Source organism: Elephantulus edwardii, unplaced genomic scaffold (genome assembly GCF_000299155.1).
Source record: "Elephantulus edwardii isolate Elephantulus edwardi_28Jun2011 unplaced genomic scaffold, EleEdw1.0 scaffold00065, whole genome shotgun sequence".
Lineage (NCBI taxonomy): Eukaryota > Metazoa > Chordata > Mammalia > Macroscelidea > Macroscelididae > Elephantulus > Elephantulus edwardii.
This window is the reverse complement of record NW_006399815.1, coordinates 8749404-8755319: the sequence shown is the minus strand read 5'-3', so window position 1 is coordinate 8755319 and position 5916 is coordinate 8749404.

Below are 5916 nucleotides of genomic sequence, written 5' to 3'. Positions count from 1 at the left end.
TCATTCCTGTCACCAAGCCCATGTTTTCCAACTACTGATTCTTCTTCACTATTCCCAACTTTTGCATTCCAGTCACCCATTATTATCAATGCGTCTTGATTGCATGTTCGATCTATCTCCGACTGTAAAAGAAAAATATTAACCATTTTAACTGTACATCTTCCCAAGCCCCACATTCACAAAAACAAACTATGAGTCTGTGAGTCTGAAACAATGAATCCCATCTTTTCTGACACCAAATGCCTAAGGGGCAGAAAATGGGCCATGGATGTGTAGAGTCAATAACATCTTTCTGTAAGGGCCAGAGGGAGTGAGAGTAGCAAAGCGCTCAGTGTCCCTGAGTAGAAAGCAGATAAAGAACCTTTAGCCAAGCCCCAAGGTGCCTCTAGAATGCTATCAGCAGAAAGGGGTTCATGCACTTGTCGCTGACTCACTGACTCACAGTTACAGTACCAACAATGGGTTTATAAGAAAAGGAAGTTGGAAAATTGGAGAAGCAAAGAATATCTCACAATACAAGTCCAGGTTTTTAGGCACAGTTCTTCTATTAGTCCAGGCTCTGATTTCTGTTCACTAGTCAAATCCAAATCATACAGCAAGGTTTGCCGCAAGCAAACAAGTATCTATCAAGTTATAAGTCAGCTTCTCCTTCAAGCATACAGTAAGAACAGCAAACACCTTTAATTGTGGCCTTTATCTCATGGCTCCTCTGCTTACACCTTGCCACAGTTTCTCCACTGCCTTGCCACAGTCTTTGCAATACCATTTCCAGTGTCTCAATCAACAGGGCCTATTTCGATCTCCCTCAAGTTTTGGCACTACATATCTTGCTTGCCTCAAGTCTTGCTTCCCTACGTGTGTAAACACACTATCTTATCCTAGTCCCACAGCTGATGTTGATTTTTAAGACCATTCTGATTTGCAAGACCATGTATCTGCAGTTAATGTAGCTGGAGACCAGAGGGGTCTAACTAATGGCTTAAAAAAGCTAATTTTTAGGCAAACACCACAAAGATCATAAACTGTAATCTACAGAATGGAGTTTTCCTCAATAATCATGCAAAAACATCTGGAACAGTACCTTGACAGGGAATTACCAGAAGTACAAGTTGGTGTTAGAAGAGGCCATGGCATGAGGGATATCATTTCTGAAAGCAACAAATACTGGAAGACTGTATGTTTGGGTCTTATTGACCATGCAGCAGCATTTGACTGTATGGACCATAACAAATTATGGTTCAAGTTGTGAAGAATGTCATTCCAGAACACGTAATTGTACTCATACAGAATCTAGACCTAGACCAAGAAGCTGTTGTGCAAGCAGAGAAAGGGAACACTGATTTAAGGTCAGGAAGGGTGTGTGTCAGGTCTGCATCCTCTCTCCATACCTATCCAATCTGAATTCTAAGCAAATAATTAATGAACTGGACTCTAAAGATTAGAAGACGACTCATCAACAACTCATCAACAACCTGTATTATTCAGATGACTTTGCTTTCTAAAAAGGGGGAAAATGCAAAATGCTTGCTACAGAAGATCAAGGACTACAGTCTTCAGGATGGATTACATCTCAACATCAAGAAAACAAAAATCTTCACCACAGGACCAATAGTCAGCATTATGATAGATAGAGATAGGATATAAGTTGTCAATGGTTGAATCTTGCTTGGATCAACAATCAACACCCTTTGTCAACATTGCCTCCAAGGAACCCTCATGCCCCGCACTTTCCAGGACATATATGCTTTTTCTTTTGATAGTCAGTGGGATATTCAGTACTCTTCTGCAGCACCACAACTCAAAGGCATTAATTTTTCCACTATCATCCTTATTCATTGCCCGGCTCTCTGAAGTGTAGCAGGAGATTGAGTAGGTCATGGCCTAAATCAGATACATCTTAGCATTTTGGAGTGATCCCTGACAGTGGGCTTGCCAAATGCAATCCGTCTCCTGATTTCCTGGCTGCTTCATATGCGTATGAAAGGCACTAAAAAAAAAGACTTTGAATACCTTTGTAGTTTATTGTTGTTGAAGACTTTTGAATATACCATGAACTACCAAAAGAACAAAAACTGTCTTGAAGTGCAGTCAAAGTACTCCTTCAAACCAAGCATGGTAAGGTTTATCTCACAGTTTAGAAATGTAGGGAGGAGACTTGAAAAAAGGATGGTTAGAAAAATAGAGAGTCAGTGCAGGAGAAGACCCATAGCAGATAGGATTGCCACAATGGGCTTAAACATGGCAGAGCTTGTGAGGGTTGGGAAGTGGTTTAAGTTTGTTGTACTTCAGGTTTCTATGTTTTGGACCTGACTTGATGACACCTAACAACAGTACAAAAAAGGAAGGAAATATTTTCTTAAAATATTTTAGTGCTCTTTTATTCAGTAAACATCTCTTTGCAATATAAAATATAAACCCCATACAAATACTTTGTTTTGTTCACCATTGAGTTCTCAATGCATAATAAAATGTCTTGTAAATATTTGCAGATGACACAATCCTGCTTGCTGAAACTGAGGAGGACCTGAAGCACTTGCTACAGAAGGTCAAGGACAGCAGCCTTAAGTATGGATTGAAATCAACATCAAGAAAACAAAGATTCTCATCACTGAACTGATTGGCAGCATCATGATAGATGGTGAATAGATAGATTGTTGAGAGCTTCTGTTTGCTTGGCTCTACAATCAACATTCTTGGTACCAGCAGACAGGAAATTAAAGACAAATTGCACTGGAAGAGTCTGCTGTCAGAGATCTCTCCAAAGTACTGAAGAGCAAAGATGTTAGTCTGGTTAAGCCTTATACAAACTATGGTCTTTGAAATTACTAGCTATGCATCAGAGAGCTGGACAATAACTAGGGATGATAGGAGAGTTGATGCCTTTGAACTGTGGTGCTGGAGAAGAGTATTGACTATACCATGGTCTGCTAGGAGAACAAGCAAGTTCTTCCTGGAGAGGGTGAAGCCAGGCTGCTCCTTGGAGGCAAGGATTCTGAAGCTTCGTCTGACATACTTTGGACATGTTGCAAGGAGGGGCAGGTCCTTGGAGAGGGACATCGTGCTTGGGAGGAGGGACAGCACAGGAGAGGAAGACTCTTGATGAGATGGATTTATTCAGTGCCTGGGGTAATGGGGTTAGGTATGTCAGAGACAATAAGATTGGCAAGGAGTAGGGCAGGGTTTAGGGCTGCTGTACATGGGGTTGCTATGAGTCACAGATGACTCAGTGACACATAACAACAACAACATGTAAACTATTATTTTGTGTACCATGCACTACTCTGGATGCTCCTTGAAGAGGGACATCATGCTTGGGAAAGGAGGGGGGCAGAGAAAGAGAGGAAGACCCTCAACCAGGTGGACTGACACAGTAATTGTGTCAATGGGCTTGACTGTGCCTGAGATTGTGAGGATGGCTAGGGACAGGACAGTGTTCACAGAGTTGCTATGGGTCAGTCATATTCGATGGCACCTAAGAGCAACAATGAAGACAAACACAACTCTAGCCTACTGAGAGTTCATGAAGGAATTAAAAATAAATTTATACTTATGCATAAGGTAGATGGATACCAAGAAAAGGAGATCATGCCATACTCAAAAGAGAGCTCTGGTGGCCTCGTCTATACTTCCAACCCAAAGGTGGTGCCTCTCGAGTGATTAAAATCCACCAGCGGCTACACTGGAGAAAGATGGACAATTTCCCCAATCAGATGTTTTCAACCACTGAAAACCAACTGGGAGTCCAGGAGAAGTTGGTTCTGACACAACGGTAATGCATTAATTTTATTCCATGAATATCAGGCAAAAGGCCATGAATATTTTAATCAAGAGAGTGACAAGAATGAATTGTGAAAACATCACAAAACTTGGAAACATTTGTTTGGCAGTTCATAGTACATTCAATAATTTTCAATAGGATGCTGGAGAAGAGTATTGAGAATACCATGGACTGCTAGGAAAACAAATAGATTTGTCCTGGAGAGGGTTAAACTGGGTGGCTCCTTGGAGGCAAGGATTCTGAGGCCCCGTCTAACTTACTTTGGACATGTAGTGAGGAGAGACCGGTCCTTAGAGAGGGACATCATGCTTGGGAGGGTGGAGGGACGGCGCAGGAGAGGAAGGCCCTCTATGAGGTGGATTGATTCAGTGACTGGGATAATTGGGATGGGAGTGTCAGAGACAGTGCGATTGGCACAGGACAGAGCGGAGTTTAGGGCTGTTGTACATAGGGTCGCTATGAGTCGCAGGCGACTCGACGGCACATAACAACAACAACAAGACGAAGAAAAGGATGAAAACTGAGAAAGACTGTCCTTCAACAAAAAGAGCATTAAAGACACATAAGGAGAGAGGGTTTGTATTGTTGTATTGTGAGTTTGGGTTTTTTTAAAAGTCATGTTTTCATCAAGAATGAGTTGTTGAAATAAGGCAGTGTTGTTATTTGCCTTCAAGTCAGCGGCAAGTAATGGTGACCCACTCATCAGAACAAGCATGGCTTTTGATGTACCATATTTGTGGTTTAGTAGGATTGTATCCGTCCTTGTAGCTACTATGTCTTCCAAAGAGGAGGCTTAACTTCCATCTCCCTCTTGGGCAATATATTGTTGTGATTCACTGCACTTCCACTGACTCAATTTTCAGAAGTAGATTACCAGGCCTTCTCCCCTCCCCTATGTTGTGTTATTATAAACTGTCGAGTCAAGTATGATTCGTGGTGACCCTATGAACCTATCTGAACCTGTCCTAGCTTGCACCATCCTCCTCATCTCTGACACACTTGAGCCCATTGTTGCAGTCACAGGGAAAATTCATCTCACCGAGGATCTCCCTCTCTTTCACTGACCTTCCACTTTTCTGAGCATGATGTTCTTTTCCAGAAAGAGCCTTTTTTAACAACCTGCCCTAAGTATTGAGATGGATATTTGCTACTCTTGCTTCTAAAGAGCATTCTGGCTGCATTTTCTGTAAGACATATCTGTTTATTCTTTGGACAGTCCATAGGATATTCAGTAGATGGCTAAGAGAACAAAGATGTCTTGGACAGGTGCAGTCTGAGTGCTCTTTGGAGGCAGGAATGATGAAGTTTTGCCTCACATACTTCAGGCATGTTGCGAGGGGGTGTTATTCCATGGAGAAGGACATGATGCTAAAAAGGGTGGAGGGTCAGCAAAGAAGAGGAAGACCCTCAACACAGTGATTTGACACAGTGACTGCTGCAATGGGCTCTAGGGTGTCAGGAATTGTGAGGATGGAACAGGATTGGACAGGGTTCAGATCCTTTGTTCGTAGGGTCACTATGAGGCATACTTGACGTGATAGCACCTGACAACAACAACAATCCAGAAACACAACTCAAAGGCATCAATAATTCTTCTATCATCCTTAGTCATTGTCTGTGGCCTGAACCAGACATATTGTAGTCTTTAAACTGACATCCTTGCTTCTCAGAGAACTTCGGAGAATTCTCTGATAGCAGATTTTCCCAATGTAATAGACCTTTTGATTTCTTGACTGTTAGAGCCAAGAGTGTTGAATATGGATCCAAGTAAGATGAAATTGTTGAAAATTTCAATTTTTGTTCTCATCTATTATGATGGTACCTATAGGCCTAGTGACAATGAGGATTTTTGTCTTTTTGATGTGGAGATGTAATCCATATTGAAGGCTATGGTCTTAAATCTGCAGCAAATGTTTCAAGTCCTCCTCACTTTCAACAAGCAAGGTTGTGTCTAGTCTGTCATAATTTGAAAGCTCTGCTAAAACCTGTCCCTCATGGGTGACCCTGTTTGTATTTGAAATGTCAGTGGCATAACTTCTAGCATCACAGCAACATGCAGGCAACTGCAGTATAACAAATTGATTGACAGGTAGGAGGAAGCAATGCTTTAATCTAACAATCCGAGAAGTTTGGGAATA